This window comes from Mustelus asterias, chromosome 19 (genome assembly GCF_964213995.1).
Source record: "Mustelus asterias chromosome 19, sMusAst1.hap1.1, whole genome shotgun sequence".
Taxonomy (NCBI): domain Eukaryota; kingdom Metazoa; phylum Chordata; class Chondrichthyes; order Carcharhiniformes; family Triakidae; genus Mustelus; species Mustelus asterias.
In genome coordinates this window covers 44,613,254-44,632,807 of record NC_135819.1, presented here as the reverse complement: position 1 = coordinate 44,632,807, position 19,554 = coordinate 44,613,254, and positions in this window count along the sequence as shown.

Genomic DNA, 19,554 nt, shown 5'->3' with positions numbered 1-19,554 from the left:
AGTGCAGAGCTTTTCCCCTGATTCCCACTAGTGCTCCGGGGTGGCACACTTGACCAAATGCTGTCTTGATGTCAAGGCTGTCAAGGCCCTTGCAGAACCCCCACTGAGCATCAGTGAGCAGGTTGTTGTGCGTTGTTGCACTGTTGCCTTCCATTACTTTTCTGATGATCGAGACTGATAGGGTTTGGATTTGTCCTGCTTTTTGTGTTCAGGACATTCCTGAGCAGACATTGCCGAGTAAATGCAAGTGTTGTAGCTGTACTGGAACAGCAAGCCTTGGGCGCAGTTAGTCCAGGAGCACATGTCTTCAGTACTATTGCCAAAATATTGTCAGAGCCCATTGCCTTTGCAGTATCCTGTGCCTTCAGTCATTTCTAAATCAAACTGTCTGAAGACTGACATCTGTGATGTTGGGGACCTCAGAAGGAGGCTGAGATGAATCATCCACTTGGCACTTCTGGATGAAGATTGTCGCAAGCACTTTAACCTTGTCTTTTGCGCTGATGTGCTGGGTGTTCCCATCATTGAGGACATGTGCCAAGCCTTCTTCTCCTGTTAGTTGGTTAGTTGTCCACCACCATTCATGACTTGATGTGTAGGACTGCAGAGCTTAGATCTGATCCGTTGGTTATGGGATCACTTAGTCCCATCGCATGCCGCTTATGCCGTTTGGCATGCAATTAGTCTTGTGTTGCAGCTTCCCCAGATTTACACCTCATTTTTAAATATGCCTGGTGTTGTTCTTGGCATATCCTCTTGCACTTTTCATTGGTTGATCATCTGGCTTTGTGGCAATGGTCTTTTAAACAGGCCACCTCTGCATTCGGCACTTAGTGTAGTTGCCTTCGCACTGTTTCCAATGGACCCGACTCTATTCAGCACTCCCCACTTCTGCTCCCCCAACCAAAAACCTGGTTTGAAGAAACCTGACTTGGGATCAAAAATCCAAACCTTTATGTTTTGCTTCCATTATAAAATGATATAGTTTGATTCTTGCACCTGGACGTGCTGGCCATGGATGGTGCATTCATAATTAGCCAATAAAAGGTTGATTGTCAACCTGCAAAATCTCTTCACTAGGTCTATGACAGTTGATAAGAATGGGGGCTCTACATGTGATAGCTGCAGTGCCAACAACCTTTCCATGTTAAACTAACCCCCTATGCGCAGGGTCATGCCACACACTGTTCACAATGGCAAATGTCCTTCAGGGGACTACCAGAAAGAGAGAAAGAGAGGTAATGATAGAGCGTGCTTCTGAGATTAGTTGATAGAATCTACCTTGAATATTCTTTCAGGTACTATGGTTTTGTGTCCCTTCCTCCCCCCTCCCACCCATCCCGAAGAAGTGTTTGAAAGTCCTGTGGGTCATGCAAAGCCATTAAATCATTGAATCCCTACAGTGCAGAAGGAGGCCATTTGGCCCATCGAGTCTGCATCAGCCCTTTGACAGAGCATCTTACCCAGGTCCCCAACCCTATCCCTGTAACTCCATGCATTTACCCCACTAACCTCCCCAACCTACAAATCTTGGGACACTAGGTGGCAAATCAGCATGGCCAATCTGCCTTAACCTGCAGGGGAGGAAACTGGAGCACCCGGAGGAAACCCGTGCAGACACGGGAAGAACGTGCAAACTCCACACAGTCACCCGAGGCTGGAATTGAACTTGGGTCCTGGTGCTGTGAGGCAGCAGTGCTAACCACTGTGCCACCGCACCATCCATGGTTTTGACACATGGTTATAAACATAAATCTTGGATCACTGGAAATAAGACATCCTTTGCGGACAAATTGTTCAAATACACCAGGACTGACAGCTGGTGACCACAGTGTTCTTTGAAGGCGCAGTTTGAAGGATGAAGTGTGTTGACAAGAAGCCCAGAAGTCAGGAATGTTCCCGGTGATCAATCTGCCTCCAAATCAGATCACATTTTGAGAATCTAAAATTGTTGACTTCCATCTATAACTCCCTACACAGGGCCCAGTGAGCAGCGACAATGAGAGCTGTGCACACAGAATGGAATGATCAATGAAACCAACAACACTGCACTCAGCTGCTGTAAAAATGATGAATAATGTGCTGGCTTGTGTTGCCAAAAGGAAGGACTGTAAATGAAGCAGTGCACTTAAGATAAATTTTCTTGGGCTTGCAGCCAATTACACTGGGATTTTCTCGATGCAACGGATATTGGGAAATTGGGAGGGTTGGAGTGCATGCCAGAAAACCTTCCCAATAAACATTCTAATCATTTGTTGGCTCTGTGACTTCACAGGCATCAAGGCAGCATTTGACTGAGTGTGGTAGCAAAGAGCCCCAGCAAAACGAGAGTCAATGGGGATCAGGGATAACTGTCCGCTAATCAGCATCATACCTAGCACAAAGGAAGATGGTTTAGGTGGTTGGTGGTCAACCATCTCCGTTTCAGGACATTACTGCAAGAGCTCCTCAGGGTAGTGCCCTTGGCCCAATCACCTTCAACTGCTTCATCCCTCTCTCCATCATTAAGCCAAATGTTCGATGTTGATTGCACAATGTACAGCACTATTCATGATTCCTCAGATACTGAAGCAGTCCATGCCCAAATTCAACAAGACCTGGACAATATCCAGGCTTGGGCTGACAAGTGGTAAATAACATTCGCGCCACACAAGTGCCAGGCAATGACCATCATCAACAAGAGAGAATCAGACCATCGTCCCTTGACATTCAATGGCATTTCCATCCCCCACTGGCAACAGCCTGTGGGGTAACCACTGAGCAGAAACTGAACTGGAAACGCCATGTAAATGCTATGGCTACAAGGTCAGTGGCTAGGAACTCTGTGGTGAGTAGCTCACCTCCTGACTCCCCAAAGCCTGTCTGCAATCTACCAGACACAATAGAGTGTGATGGAATATTCTCCACTCGGCTGGATAAGTTCCAACAACAGGAAGGATGTTCCCGATGGTGGGGGTATCCAGAACCAGGGGTCACAGTCTAAGGATACAGGGTAGACCATTTAGGATGGAGATGAGACGACATCATAAAAAGTGGTGAGCCTGTGGAATTCATTACCACAGGAAGTAGTTGATGCCAAAACACTGAATGTATTCAAGAGGCGGCTAGATATAGCACTTGGGGCGAATGGGATCAAAGGTTATGGGGAGAAAGCAGGATTAGCCTATTGAGTTGGACAATCAGTCATGACCGTGATGAATGGCGGAGCAGTCTCGAAGGGCCAAATGGCCTCCTCCTGCTCCTATCATATATATTTCTATGGGCCCGATTTTACAATTTTGATTCTAAGTGCTGGGCAGACTTGAATCTGGGAGTATTTCAGATCTGACTTTTAGATTCCCCCTCCGGCTCCCCCACGCGCACTCTGCCTGAAAAAAAAATCAGCGATTCCGAATCGCGCTACACAAGCCTGTGGGCGGGGCTTATCACACCCGAAATCCTGCAGCTCCGATTAGAATGTTGCTCCCCGACCACATCACGCCCGGGCCGGATAATGCCTCCCCCTGGCCATCACAGACATTACCCCACCCCTACAACATTACTGACCCCTTTAGCCCCCCCACCCGCCCGCCACCCAGACCGATCGCGGCCCCTCCCTCCCACTGATCTCAGGCAGAGTGGCAGCGGACCCCCCCTTCCCCCTCACTCATCTCAGGCAGAGAGATCCACCCTCCCCCCTCCACCAAATAGATATCAGGCAGGGTGATTCCCCCTCACCCCCACCCCGGGCCCTCCCGCACAAGGCCCCATCTCCGCCGGACTCCAATGGCTGTGTGACACCTCCTTCTCTCTCCCCTGTCCTCAATCAGTGAGGCACTGATCCACCCCCTGTCCCCCTCCCCATCAGCACACCTGCAAGTGATCACTTGCCTTCCCCTCAATGCTAACAAGCAAACTCCATGGAACTTGCTGGAATGCTCGGCCAAACTGCCTGCAGCTGATCTGCCCTAACGAAGGTCAGCTCCATTAAAAACTCAAGAATGGACAGGCAGGCAGGCATTCCCATACAAAATGTGCGCACGACCAGCTCCCCGATTCACTGAGGGTGACCTGGGGAGGTTACTGGATGCAGCAGAGGTGAGGCGGGACACCCTCTTCCCCCCAGGAGGATGCAGACCCAGGGGGGCTGATGGAAATGCAGGCTGGGAGGCAGTCGCTGCCTCGGTCAGTGCCAGGGCACTGGCCCCCCGAACCACGAAGCAGTGCCGGAAAAAAGCCAATGACTACATTCGTGCAGCAAGAGTGAGTGCTAAACCCCATCTTGCATCTTCCGCCAAATTTCCCCCAGATCCTCCCATCTCCAGCACCCTGCATGCTTACAGCTCCTGACCCCCAAACACCTCCTTCCTACCCCCCCAAGAGCCCCACTGCACTTGCTCTCTAGGGCTACCACCTGATACTTTGCAGGAGTCACGCCACCATTTCTTTCATGGCTCCTTCTGTCTCCACAGGAGAAGACCGACCATAACACCCATGAGAGGGCAAAGACAGAGGGTGGTGAGCCAGACCTCCGGGTTCTCACTGCCTTTGAGGAGCGGGCACTGGAGCTGTCCACAGAAGGGGAGATGCGGGCTGTCAGTGACAGCATGGTCGGGCTGCCGTCAAGACGTGAACACCTGTCATTCCTTCAATCACTTTGAGGCTACTTCTCGGGGCACGAGTTTCGGGTGCGAGGGGCAAGGTTTAAAGGAGATGTACGAGGTATGTTAATTTGCACAGAGAGGATAGAGTGTGCCTGGAACTCACTGCCGGGGAGGTTGTGTAGCGACCTTTAAGGTGCATCTCAACAGCTATGTGAATGGGATGGGAATAGAGGCATATGGTCCTGGAAGGATAGGGGGTTACAAATCAGATGGACAGCATGATCGCTACAGGCTTAGAAGGCCGAAGGGCCTGTTCCTGTGATGTAATTTTCTTTGTGCTTTGTTCTATGTTCAATGGAGAAATGTGAATCATGTGTTTGGCATCCCGGATTCCTCTCCCTCCCTTGCACTTAACCATGTGTCCTGTGTTGCAGAGACAGATCCGGAGATTTCTGGACAAAGGCCCCGGCTACAGCTCCCGCCCCTCCTGGTCCAGACAGCTCGGACGAGTCCTCAGAGGATATGGATGAAGGAACCTCCGAGGGTGGCACCGTTTTGGCGCCAGCTGCCACCTCACAACTCACCATCCCAAATACTGACACGCCAGTGGGTCCAGTTAGTGGTGAGGCTTCTGGGTCACTGTCTGGTGAGCACGACACACCTGATAATGTATATTGGGTGGAAGAGGGAATGTCTGAGGCCTCTGACATGCAGGAGCCTGCCCGAGGTGAAGACTCAGCTGGCCCCAGGCTACATGCTGGTCCTCTGAGATCACTTCTCTCTGAGCTGCTGAAGATGCAGCAACAGAGCCAGGGAATGCAGGAGGGGCTGACGGCCACACTGGACCAACTGCGAGGCTGCTGGGAGGAGTCCCAAAGCTTTCAGGTGGAGCAGCTATTGCCTGCCTTGCGTGGTTCCCAGGCCAACACTGCAAGGGTTGGCGTTTGCAAAGGAAATCCTGGGGCAGGGGATCCTCACCATGAGTGGCAGGCTCCAAGCAATGGCCGAGTCACAGCAGGCCACAGCTGAACAGTCTTCTCGAGATTCAGTGACCCATGGCTGAGAGGCTCAAGAGCTTGCAGGAGGCCCAGTGGGACAGCGCTGAGACACAGCGGGCAATGGCAGCAGCCGTTGAGAAGGTGGCCCAGTCTCAGAGGGCCATGGCTGAGGGGTTGCAGAGCGTGGGCCCAGTCTCAGAGGGCACTTGCTGCAGCCATTGACAGGTGGCCCCCGACTCAAGTGGCCAACGCAGAGGGCTCGACCACCATGGGTAGGATGCAGGATTGGCAGTGCCAGGTGATGCCGGAGCTTCTGGAACTTACTGCAGAGGCACCGCCGTCCCATGGAGTGACCCAGGGGCCCACAGAATCCCCAAGGGAGGAGGAAGGGCTCGAGTCCACACCGGGGCCTTCCAGCCAGGAGACTGTGTCTGTGACTACACCTTCTGACTCCCCACTTCCTGACACCGGGGCATCTCAGGGGGAGCGGGATGAAGAGGGTGTCATGGAAACATCCCAGACACCAGGAAGCTGGCCAGAGCCCTCATGGTCCAGGGCCTCCAAAGGACGCCCGCCACGCGCATCACAGGCAACGGGGTGAGGTAGGCAGCTGGCCCCCTCCACCTCCGATGTACATCCTGGGGAGTCACTGAGACATAGTGGTGGGCCACGTAAGGTTAGGAAGTTATAGTTGCACTGAGATGGCACGGGTGAAAGGCTGCACTAGTTAGAAAGATATTTAAGCATCTTAATGTTTTCTGTTCACAAGTTTTTATGTTAGGACGTCTTATTTAAACACCTTTATTGTAAATAAATATTTTTTCACTACCTACCTGCGACTAATTTGTCTTGATTATGAATCCTCTTCCATTGATGATCGCTGGAGGGATGCTTCATGTTGATGTCAGTTAGAGAGGCCCCTCAATGCTGTGTCACTGAGAAAAGGAAGCCATTGGCTCCCCAGACCCCATGAGTGATTCCCTCCCCTCCCCCATCCCATCCGCCCCAGGGCCCTGTATGGGGGTTTCAGATCCCTTACCCACTCCACAGACGTGAGCCCAGGTGCCAGCGTACATGCGGATCTCAGGTAGGAGTCAGACTAGTTTGCAGCAGGGCATCATCATAGTGGAGCTTAGTGAGTCATCATCACCCTCCTGCCTGCCAAAAAACTCGCTAAAGCAGAATACCCAGGCCCACCACTCTGGTGTGACAATATGCAGGATATCGAAGGAATTTGGGGGCGGGGGGTGGAACCCACAGACACAAGCCCCTAGCGAGTGAGCCACCTGGTGATCAGGGCCTCCCTTGCCGCCCTCGCATGCTTCATTTGGGCTGCCAGACCTCGAGTGCCTGGCTGGTGTTCCTCGGCGTGCTCTTCCTCTTCTTCTGCCTCCTCCACTTCCTCCTCCTCCTGCTGGTCATCCTCCCCAGTGACGCCCGGCTGGTCAACCTCCACATCCTCCTCCTCCTCCAAGAGGTCACCTCACTGTAGAGCCAGATTGTGCAAGGCACAGCACACGACCATTATGCAGGAACAGATCACTGGGTTGTATTGGAGGGCCCCGCCAGATCAGTCCAGGCCCCGGAATCGCATCTTGAGGACCCCAATGCACCTCTCCACTATCGCGCGGGTGGCTACATGGTGGCTCGTTATACTCAGATACAGGCCTCCACACAGGCATCTTCAGCCATGTCTGAAGCGGGTAACCCATATCACCCAGGAGCCACCCTCACAGCCTGGGCTCCTCCTCTGGGATGTCCGATCTGCTGACAATGAAGCTGTCGTGCACGCTGCCTGGGTGTCTTGCGCAGACGTGCCTAATGTTCATATTATGGTCGCACACTAGCTGAACATTCAGGGAGTGGAACCCCTTCCTATTTACAAATCTTGGTGGATTCTGTAGGGGGGCCTTGAGGGCGACGTGCGTACAATCAATCGTCTCCTGCACGTGAGGCATCCCCGCAATGCCTGCAGTCCAGGCTTCCTGCTGTGCCTGGTCCAGGTTGATGAACTGGCCAGCCCGGGCATACAGGGCTTCAGTGACCTGCCTCACACAGGTGTGCACGGCAGATTGGGAGATGCCACAGACATCTCCGCTCGGGGTCTGGAAAGAGCCAGTAGCATAGCAGTTTAGAGCGCTTGTCAATCTGACAGCCACTGAGAGTGGATGCCCCCTGCACCCCCCCCCCCCCCCCTCCCCACTGCTCCTAGGTGCCAGGTCCTGCAACAGGTTGCACAGGTGCCGCACGGTCTCCTTTTAGATTGGGAAATGTCGGCAGCACATGGTGTCTGACATCTGCTTGAAGGACACTCGTGCACGGAACTGCCGGGGTCTCTGCTCCCTCCTTCTCCTACGCCCCCGCTCTGGGTGAATGACGGCCACCTCCTGCCTCTGGTGGTCGTCTCCCTCTGGTCCTGAAAGTGGTAAGGCCCGGGCCTCCTGTGCCCTCAATTCTTCCTCCTGCTCCTCAACTCCAGCAGCAACCAAAATGACAGCTAGATCTATTGGTTGCATAGAAAAAGCCATGTTGTCACTCTGAAGGGGGGATGGTGGGGAGGAGGGGAGATGGAGAGGAATACATGTAGAGGTTATGGAACGCTGCTTGCCCCTAGCACATCAACAGTCACTGTCCATACGCCCTCACTTTCCCCAGCCACATGCTCCCCACAATCACAGCCCCCCAATTCCCCCAGCCACATGCACCCCACAATCACAGCTCCTTGCAAAGTTGAGAGGCTGCAGCAGTGTAATTTGCAAGGACTTTGGGCACATCCTTCAGCTGGAAGTGAGCTGAGTGCGCTAGGACCCAGCAACACCACAAGACCCAAGGTCAGTTCTGAGACCTGGGTCCATGCTGCAAGTCAGACGTTGGAGACCCTGCTGAGCAACAGCACCCCCCCTCCACACACTCGCAGAGCCACCACCGACCTGAGACAGAAAATGGTTGCAACAACAGGACACCAGTGAGCAGCAGAAAGCCGTCGGACGCTAGGCACTTACCTCCTCACTAACCCTCACTGCTGGAGCGTCCGAATCGGAGTTTTATTGAGCATGTCTGTTTCGTGACGATTCCCAACTGGCGAATGCAGTGATAAAGGGAGAAGTGCTGGTAAAGTTGGGCGTCCAGCCCATTAATTCAATTTAAATGCGTTCAAATCCATTTAAATTGCCATTGTGCCCATTTCGAGTGCAGTCTGGATTGCGGCCATTTTAGGCGCTTGGTAATGGGGAACAGGCGCGGAGGCAGCCGCAGATTGTGTGACTCACCTCACGCCCGGCTTTACCAAGTTTTCGCACCCGAAAATGGGCGCAGTTTGATGGTAAAATCGGGCCCAATGTTTCTTTGTAACACTCAAGAAGCTTGACACCATTCAGGATAAAGCATCCCACTTGATTGGTACCCCACCCACAAACATTCACTCTCTTCACCACCAACAAATAGCAGCAGTGTGTACCATCTCCATGATCCACTGCAGAAAATCACCAAGGCTCCTTAGGTTGCACCTTCCAAACCAATGGCCACTACCATCTAGAAGGACAAAGACAACAGATGCTGGGAACACTTATCAGCTGGAAGTTTCCCTCCAAGTCACTCACCATCCTGACTTGGAAATATATAGCCCATTCCTTCACTGTCGCTGGGTCAAAATCCTGGAAATCCCCCCTTAACATTCACTGTGGGTGTAACAACACCTTAAGAACTGCAGATGTCCAAGAAGGCCGTTCATCATCACCTTCTCCACGGTAACTAGGGGTGGGCAATAAATGCTGGCCACGATGCCCACATCATGTAAACAAATTAAAAAATATGTCCTGACCTGTGGCATTTTTCTCTAATTTCTGCACCCAGTACAGTTCAGGAGAAACCTCTCACAATTGTTGCATGGTTTGATCGCTCCTAGATCACAGAATTACATTCTGGTTAACTGGGCATGCACAGAATGTCATTGCCAGGAGGGTATCGAGGCAACAAAGCTGATTCCAAAGCATGAAAAGTTTGAGTTACGGAGGAAGTTGGCTTTGTTATTGTTGGAAAATAAACTTCAGCAGGAGACATATTGAATGTTTTTGAGATTCTGACAAGACTAAGAAAACTGAGGTGGAATGTCGAAGAAATTTGTTTCCACTGAAAATTTTTAAAATGACAAAGATTGATAGATTTTTATTGTTTAGGGTTTATTGTTTTGAGTTTATGAATGAATGGTATATAAACAGTATTGAACTACAGATCAGCTGTGGTCCAATTAAATGGCAGAGTAGGCTTTGGGGGGTGCTGGTTGGTCTGCACTCGTTCCTATGTTCCTAAGCATTATGGTGTTCTGCAATGTGAGATAAAATCTCACGTATTCCTTATGGGTGAAATCCAGAACATTCTTTCACACACAGAGACATGGAGACAGAAAAAATAGGAGGAGGAGTTAGCCATTCGGCCCTTCGAGTCTGCTTTGCCTCTCAACATGATCATGGCAGTTCCTCTATCTTAATGCCATACTCCAGCGCTCTCCCCATTGCCCATAGTCCTGGTTTCATATCATAATAAAGAATGTATGAAAGCTATGGAGCAGTGGAGTGAACCTTGAATTTGAACTGAGATGTATATTTGAAGTCTAAGATCGATGGAATCATAGGTGGGACACCCACTGAACCAATTTGTCTTGAAGAATGATTGGGGCAGAAACGTACCTATATTGTACATTATTCAAATACTAAATCAATGGCATGTTGGATGGTGCTATTATTTATGACATTATTTATAATATGTTAGATGGCTGAAGAGAGGCCGGAATTCTCTGGCCATTCACGCAGATGGGATTCGCCGTTCCAGCTGGCAGTGCATCCCCGCCTGCAGGTTTCCCGCTGGCGTGGGGTGATGTCAGTGAGATTCCCGGGGGGCGGGGGGGGGGGGGGGGGTGCTGATTGGCCTACACTTGTTCCTAAGCATTATGATGTTCTGCAATGTTATACAAAATCTCACGTATTACTTATGGGTGAAATCCAGAACATTCTTTCAGATTTAGAAACAGTAAAAATAGGAGCAGTAGTTGGCCATTCGGCCTCTCGAGTCTGCTTTGCCTCTCAAAATGATCATGACAGTTCCTCTATCTTAACGCCATACTCCAGCGCTCTCCCCATTGCCCATAGTCCTGGCTCCATGTCATCATAATGAAGAATGTATGAAAGCTATGGAGAAATGGAACAAATCTTAAATTTGAACTGGGATGTGTATTTGAACTCCAAGACCGTTGGAATCATAAGTGGGACACCCACTGAAACAACTTGTCTTGAAGAATGAGTGGGGCAGCATTGCCCCCTATATTTTACATTATTCAATAGCTTAATCAATGGCATGTTGGCTGGTGCTATTATTTATGACCTTATTTATACCATGTTAGGCGGCTAAAGAGAGGCTGGAAATCTCTGGCTGTCCATGCTGGCGGGATTCTCCGTTCCAGCCAGCAGCGCAGCCCCGCCTGCAGGTTTCCCGCTGGCGTGGGGTGATGTCAATGGGGATTCCCATTGACAGTGGTGGGACCAGAGAATCCCACCGCCAGCAAACAACACGCCACCTCCTGCCGGAGGGAAACACACAGCTGGAAGCCTGGAGAATTTCACCCAGGATTTTGAATCTTGGGCTAAAAATGGGTTTGAACCATTTTTCAGGGCTGGGGTTTGCGATTCACAGTCTGCCCGTGCCTGTTCCCAGTGACACTGGCAGCTCATAAACTTTGTGCCACCTCCTCATTTATATGAGTTGTACATTCATCTTAACATGACGTCATTGTGGCCCCATTGTAAAATGTCTATCATGTTTCATCGACTTTACTGGATGTATGTATAGACCTGAATACCTTATGTGATGGCCATTTTGAAATGTTTGTAATGTTCTTGCAGATTTCTTATGAATAAAGTATATTTTTGCAAACAAAAACACTTGCATGTCATGGTGGAGCAGGCAGAGGATGGGGACAAACTTTTGGGGGCAGCTAAAACAGAGGAGAATGCTCCATAATCCCTCACAGTTCAGTGTGTGGAAGGCCTTTGTGAAGTCAAAGAAGTCCATATACAAGGGTTGGTGCTGTTCCCTGCATTTGTCTTTAGTTTTAGTTTCGTTTATTCGTTTATTTATTAGTGTCACAGGTAGGCTTGCATTAACACTGCAATGAAGTTACTGTGAAAACCCTTGAGTCGCCACATTGTGACACCTGTTCGGGTACACCGAGAGAGAATTTAGCATGACCAATGCACCTGACCAGCAGGTTTTTCAGATTGTTGGAGGAAATCTGTGGAATTTTTCTGTAATTTCTGCACCCAGTACAGTTCAGGAGAAACCTCTCACAATTGTTGCATGGTTTGATCGCTCCTAGATCACAGAATTCCGTTCTGGGTAACTGGGCATGCACAGAATGTCATTGCCAGGCAACAAAGCATGAAACGTTTGAGTCATAGAGAAATTTGATTTTGTTTTTTTTTGGAAAATAAACTTTATCAGGAGACTTATTGAATTTTTTGATATTCTGATATCACAATACTAAGAACTGAGGTGGAATGTCAAGAAATTTGATTCTACTGAAAAATTTTTAAAGGACAAAGGTCGATAGATTTTTATTGTTTAGGGGTTTGAGCTTATGCATGAATGGTATATAAACAGTATTGAGCGACAGGTCAGCTAAGGTCCAATTAAATGGCAGAGCAGGCACGGTAGCACAGTGGTTAGCGCTGCTGCTTCACGGCTCCAGGGACCTGGGTTCGATTCCCGGCTTGGGTTACTGTCTGTGTGGAGTTTGCACATTCTCCTCGTGTCTGCGTGGGTTTCCTCTGGTTTCCTCCCACAGTCCAAAAGATGTGTGGGTTAGGTAGATTGGCCACGCTAAAAATTGCCCTTAGTGTCCTGAGATGCATAGGTTAGAGGGATTAGTGGGTAAGTATGTTGGGATATGGGGGTAGGGCCGGGGTGGGATTGTGGTCGGTGCAGACTCGATGGGCCGAATGGCCTCTTTCTGTACTGTAGGGTTTCTATGTTCTATGTTCTAGCAGGCTTTGGGGAGGGGTGCTGATTGGCCTACACTTGTTCCTATGTTCCTAAGCATTATGATGTTCTGCAATGTTATATAAAATCTCACGTATTACTTATGGGTGAAATCCAGAACATTCTTTCAGATTTAGAAACATAGAAACAGTAAAAATAGGAGCAGTAGTTGGCCATTCGGCCTCTCGAGTCTGCTTTGCCTCTCAAAATGATCATGACAGTTCCTCTATCTTAACGCCATACTCCAGCGCTCTCCTCATTGCCCATAGTCCTGGCTCCATGTCATCAAAATGAAGAATGTATGAAAGCTATGGAGAAATGGAACAAATCTTAAATTTGAACTGGGATGTGTATTTGAACTCCAAGACCGTTGGAATCATAAGTGGGACACCCACTGAAACAACTTGTCTTGAAGAATGAGTGGGGCAGCATTGCCCCCTATATTTTACATTATTCAATAGCTTAATCAATGGCATGTTGGCTGGTGCTATTATTTATGACCTTATTTATACCATGTTAGGCGGCTAAAGAGAGGCTGGAAATCTCTGGCTGTCCATGCTGGCGGGATTCTCCGTTCCAGCCAGCAGCGCAGCCCCGCCTGCAGGTTTCCCGCTGGCGTGGGGTGATGTCAATGGGGATTCCCATTGACAGTGGTGGGACCAGAGAATCCCACCGCCAGCAAACAACACGCCACCTCCTGCCGGAGGGAAACACACAGCTGGAAGCCTGGAGAATTTCACCCAGGATTTTGAATCTTGGGCTAAAAATGGGTTTGAACCATTTTTCAGGGCTGGGGTTTGCGATTCACAGTCTGCCCGTGCCTGTTCCCAGTGACACTGGCAGCTCATAAACTTTGTGCCAACTCCTCATTTATATGAGTTGTACATTCATCTTAACATGACGTCATTGTGGCCCCATTGTAAAATGTCTATAATGTTTCGTTGACTTTATTGAAGTGTCTCAGAGTGTTACTGGATGTATGTATAGACCTGAATACTTTATGTGATGGCCATTTTGAAATGTTTGTAATGTTCTTGCAGATTTCTTATGAATAAAGTATATTTTTGCAAACAAAAACGCTTGCATGTCATGGTGGAGCAGGCAGAGGATGGGGACAAACATTTGGGAGCAGCTAAAGCAGAGGAGAATGCTCCATAATCCCTCACAGTTCAGAGTGTGGAAGGCCTTTGTGAAGTCAAAGAAGTCCATATACAAGGGTTGGTGCTGTTCCCTGCATTTGTCTTTAGTTTTAGTTTCGTTTATTTATTAGTATCACAGGTAGGCTTACATTAACACTGCAATGAAGTTACTGTGAAAATCCCCAAGTCGCCACACTCTGGCACCTGTTCTGGTACACTGAGGGAGAATTTAGCATGGCCAATGTACCTAACCAGCGCGTCTTTCAGACTGTGGGAGGAAACCAGAGCACCCAAAGGAAATCCATGCAGACACAGGGAGAACGTGCAGACTCTGCATAGATAGTGACCCAAGCTGGGAATCGAACCCAGGTCCCTAGCGTTGAGAGGCAGCAGTGCTAACCACTGTGACACCATGCCACCCCTCTTGTAGTTGCCACATGGTGAAGATCAGGTCCTTTGTGCCCTTTAGTGGGTGGGAATCTGGGAGGAGTTCTTCAGCCACAAGGCGAGGGTAATTAAGGAGGACTCTTGAAACGACCTTCCCTGTGACAGAGAAGAGGAAAATTCCTCTGGAGCTACTGCAGTTTGGCTTGTCACCTTACTTGAGGATGGTCATGATTACAGCATACCTGAGATCCCCTGGCATGCTCTGTTTGTGAACAGAATTCCCACTCACCTGAAGAAGGGGCTTGCAGCTCCGAAAGCTTGTGTGGCTTTTGCTACCAAATAAACCTGTTGGACTTTAACCTGGTGTTGTTAAACTTCTTACTATGTTCTTTTCCTTCCAGATAGGGAAATTAGGCCATGTATTTGCGCCAATTGTGCTTCCCCACCTTGTTTCAATGTTCCAGCAGGGATTCCATCTGCTCCTGGCACCTTGTTCTTTAGCTGGCAAGGGGTGAGACGGTGGCCTCAATCACATGCTCCCTTCTGTCTCGGGCACTTAAGGCCTGTTGATCTCTAAACCCTCCCTCCCTCCCCCCCCCCCACTCCTGCAGCCTATTGCTTGAGACCCCGACCACACTCCTTGTGTCTCATCAGGCCTTCCCGACACTCCCCACTTTGGTACTTACCCGGTTCCCAAGACTTAGGCTCTGGAAGCTCTGTGCAATGCCTCTTCCGGCCACTGGGGCGCTACTGCTGGAGGGACTGATTGGCTGGGAGCTCTCCAAAGCAGGACTTCCTCCTGACTGAGGGGTGGAGTGCTGATCAATGCTTGTTAGGTTATGCCCCGCCATCTTACATTTTCAGGCCAGGTTTGAGTTGGCAAGCTATAACCAACAGAGTGCTTTTGGGATCAATGCCTGGACCTCAACTATTTATGATTCATATTAAGTCTGATCTGCTGAAGATAGGTAGGAAAGCAAGTTGTGAGGAGAATACAAAGAATCTCCAAAGGGATATAGATAGGCTAAATGAGTGGGCAAAATATCAGGTGGAATATAATGTGAGGGAAAATGTGAAGTTGTCAATTTGGGCAGGAAGAATGGAAAAACAATGGAGAGAGGCTGCAGAATGCAATCTAGACGAATCTGGGTGTTCTTGTACATGAATCATAAAAAGCTGGCGTACAGGTAAAGCAAGTAATGAAGAAGGCAAATGGAATGTTTGCACTTCTTGCAAGGAGGGTGGAATAGAATGTAGGAAAGTCTTGCTAAATTTATGTAGGGCATTGGTGAGCTTGCACCCAGAGAACTGTGTGCTGGTTTTGTCACCTTACATCAGGTGGCAGTTCAGAGAAGGTTCACAGGCCTGATTCCTGGGATGGAGGGGTTGTTTTATGTGGAAAGTTTATGTGTGTTGAGGCTCTGCTGACTGGAGTTTAGAGGAATGAGTGGTGATCATATTGAAACATCTGAGGTTCTGAGGAGCTTGACAGGGTAGATGCTGAGAGGATGTTTCACCTCATCGGGGAATCCAGAACTAGGGGGCATAGTTTAGATAGGAGATCCTTTATTTTTTGATGGAGTTGAGGAGGAATTCTTCCCCTCAGAGGGTCATCAAGTTTGGAATTCTCTCCCCCAGCAAGCAAGGTCATTGAAGGGTGGCATGGTGGCACAGTGGTTAGCACTGACGCCTCACAGCCCCGGGGACTGGGTTTCGATTCTGGCCTTTGGTGACTGTGTGGAGTTTTCATGCTCTCCCTGTATCTGCGTGGGTTTCCTCTGAGTGCTCTGGTTTCCTCCCACAGTCCAAAGGTGTGCAGGAGAGTTGATTGGCCATGCTTAATTGCCCCTTAGTATCCCACGATGTGCAGGTTAGGGAGGATTAGCAGGGTAAATCCATGGGGTTACGGGTAAAATGCTCTGTCAGAGAGTTGGTACAGACTTGATGGGCTGAATGGCCACCTTCTGCACTGTAGGGATTCTAAGAATATATTTAAGACTGAATTAGACCAATTTTCCATTGACAAATGAGTCAAGGGTTATGGGGTGGGTGGGGGGGGGGGAGGGTGAACAGGAAAGTGGAATTAAGGCCGCAATCAGTTTAACCCTGATTTAGACTGGCAGTACATGTCCAAGGGGCTGAATGGCCTACTCCTGCTCTTATCTTTTTATGTTCAACACACTTGTCAATTTCTCCTGTTTTGGAAATTTTGTCTTAAGTTTTGCTAAGGGGATGAAGTGGAGATAAAGTGATGGGCCAAATGACCTTTTCTTGTTGCATGTACTCTTATATCCTTGTCATGGGGTGGAGTTGTTGGGGGGGGGATGAGTTGAGTTTAAATTAAAGTGATTCTGATTGGATAGAAGCTTGTTTTCTCTTCAGTTGCATGTGCTTACTGTTTCTGATTGTGTGAGGGTTGTTCAGCATTACTGGTCACGACTTGGTGTGGAGTTTGCACCTTCTCCCCGTGTCTGAGTGGGTTTCCCCCGGATGCTCCGGTTTCCTCCCACAGTCCATAGATGTGAGGGTTTGGTGGATTGGCCATGCTAAATTGCCCCTTAGTGTCAGGGGGATTAGCTAGGGTAAATGCATGGGGTTGTGGGGGTAGGGCCTGGGTGGGATTGTGGTCGGCGCAGAGTCGGTGGGCTGAATGGCTACCTTTTGCAGTATAGGATTCTATAAGCGAACTGATTTATTTACGGCCAAAGGTCTGGGCTTACATTTCTGAACATAGCTGAAGGATGATGAACAATGCAATCCACACAGGTTGTGAGTTTTGAATAATAAGCGTATGTTTATTACAGTGAATCTAAATATGACACACCTGACGCTAAACGTTCTATGTGGCTGATAAAACAGATTACTTCCCCTTGGACTTCGCTGATCTAAGCCTCTCCAGACTCCCCTCTTCATGGTTGTTAAACTCCCAAAATTCCTGAAAGTTTGGTCGGGAGATGTGAGGTGACCCTCACACGGCGTTGGGCTGAGTATTCCACAGGCTGCAGATGAAATATTCACTCCATCATGTCCTCTCTGGTCAAGGTCCTCGGGGCCGTACCCCATTCCTTGTGAATTCCTTCAGTCCTGATTATAGAGAGACAGAGAGAGAGAGAGAGAGCCAGCCACAGTTCTGATATCCTGATCTTGTCATGCCCCCTGTTCCTCCCTTTTCATTTCACCTCACATTTTGACCCCTCCTTTCAGACACCATTTTCTGCCTGATCTACTCCGACAGTGAAAACAAATCCAAAATTATATTGATTGGTTCCCCCAGACAGAAAGCTTTGTTTGAATGTATATTGTTTTTCCCTCCTCAGGCTGGTGTTGTGGAACAATGCAAACTCTGAAGCTTGAATATCATAAGGTGTGTGAACTATCTTCGGATGGGCTCTCTCAGTAGAATCTGGCCCATCAGACCTGCGCCAACTCTCTGAAAGAGCATTCCACCCAACCTCTCCCTCTGCCATATCCCCATAACTCTGCACATTTACCCTGCTAATCCGCCTAACCTACGTTTTTCATAGAATCCCTACAGTGCAGAAGGAGGCCATTCGGCCCATCGCATCTGCACTGACAACAATCTCACCTAGGCCTATCCCCTTAACCCCACATATTTACTCCACTAATCCCTCTAACCTAATCATCCAGGGGCACTAAGTGGCAATTTAGCATGGACAATCAACCTAACCCATACATCTTTGGACTGTGGGAGGAAACCGGAGCTCCCAGAGGAAATCCAGACAAAGACGGGGAGAATTTGCAAACTCCACATAGACAGCGACCCAAGGCTGGAATTGAACCCGGGTCCCTGGCGCTGTGAGACAGCAGTGCTAACCACTGTGCCACCGATGTCATTGTCTCTCTTACCAATTTGGAGCTGGTGATTAGATGATCAAAGTCTCTGATAGATGGAGTTAGTTTTGGTTTAGCATTTGAAAAGTTTTGTCCTTTCTGGTCTTGCGACCAACAGCCTGAGTTTTAAACAGCGTCCCTTTTCCCAAAACCGAGACATTTGCTGGTGAAAACTTGGCCCTTCAGTTAGGCAGGCACCTCGGCAATATATAATTGACAAAATCATCAACACGATGCACGAGGTAGGTACATGAATCCTTTCTTTGCACTTCAGGGTATTCCACCACTCCCACTGGTTAGCTATGTACCGTACCTGAAATCTCTGTGGCAAAGAAGAGAGTTTAAGTGACCTTCACAGTGATTGGCTGTGTTGCGCTGAAGGTGGGGTAATGTTTGCAGGAAAACTCTATCACTGTCTGTGTGTGAATCCATGTCTACTAATGAATAGATTCTCTCTCAGGTTTGAGTAATTGCATCTGTGTGTGTGTCAGGGTAGTGCATGATTGTAAGCAGACACTGCCCTCATCTGCCTCACATTTCTCTCTCTCTCTCTCTTCTCCCACCTGTTTCCTGGAAACGTCCAAATATTGGAATTTTTCCCAGGAGACTTCCACAAAATTTGCCATTGCCGAGACCCTGGATATGGCATTTTCTTATCAACCAAATGGACACAAAATACGGTAGCACAGTGGTTAGCACTGCTGCCTCACAGCGCGAGGGACCCGGGCTCAATTCCCGGCTTGGGTCTGTGCGGAGTGTGTACATTCTCCCCATGTCTGCATGGGTTTCCTCCGGGTGCCCCAGTTTCTTCCCACAATCCAAAAGGCGTGCTGGTTAGGTGCATTGGCCATGCTAAATTCTCCCTCAGTGTACCCAAACAGGCACCGGAATGTGGCAACTAGGGGATTTTCACAGTAACTTCATTGCAGTGTTAATGTAAGGCTACTTGTAACACAGATTAATAACAAAAAAAACACTAAAATATCCCGATGTATTGTTTAAAAGCAATAGTTTATTTGCATTCAACCTTGCCGGCGGATACATTAAGAAATGACTTCCAATCTGGTGAAATATTTATCATTGAACAATTTTAATGTTTCTACCCGGTCAGGTTGGTGTTTCCAACAACAATAAATCAATGGAGATAAAACATTGTTGATTTCTGTCCATCTTTTTTTTTACAGCCCATAATCCTTCTGGCCATGTACAATTCTAGGGAGTGATCATGCCACAAACCTTTCCTTTTGTGACCAAAGTGAAAAGTGGTAACTTTTTAACTTTACAGCAGCCACATTTATTGGGCCTTTAACCCAATATATATCCTAAAGTGCTTTACAAGAGCATTATAAATCAAGATAAAAGAAAATTACTGCAGATGCTGAAATCTGAAACAAAACCAGAAAATGCTGGAAAATCTCAGCAGGTCTGACAGTATCTGTGGAGAGAGAATGGAGCCAATGTTTCTCTCCACAGATGCTGTCAGACCTGCTGAGATTTTCCAGCATTTTCTGTTTTTGTTGCATTATAGATCAAGATTTGACATCAAGCCACATAAAGGCATATTAG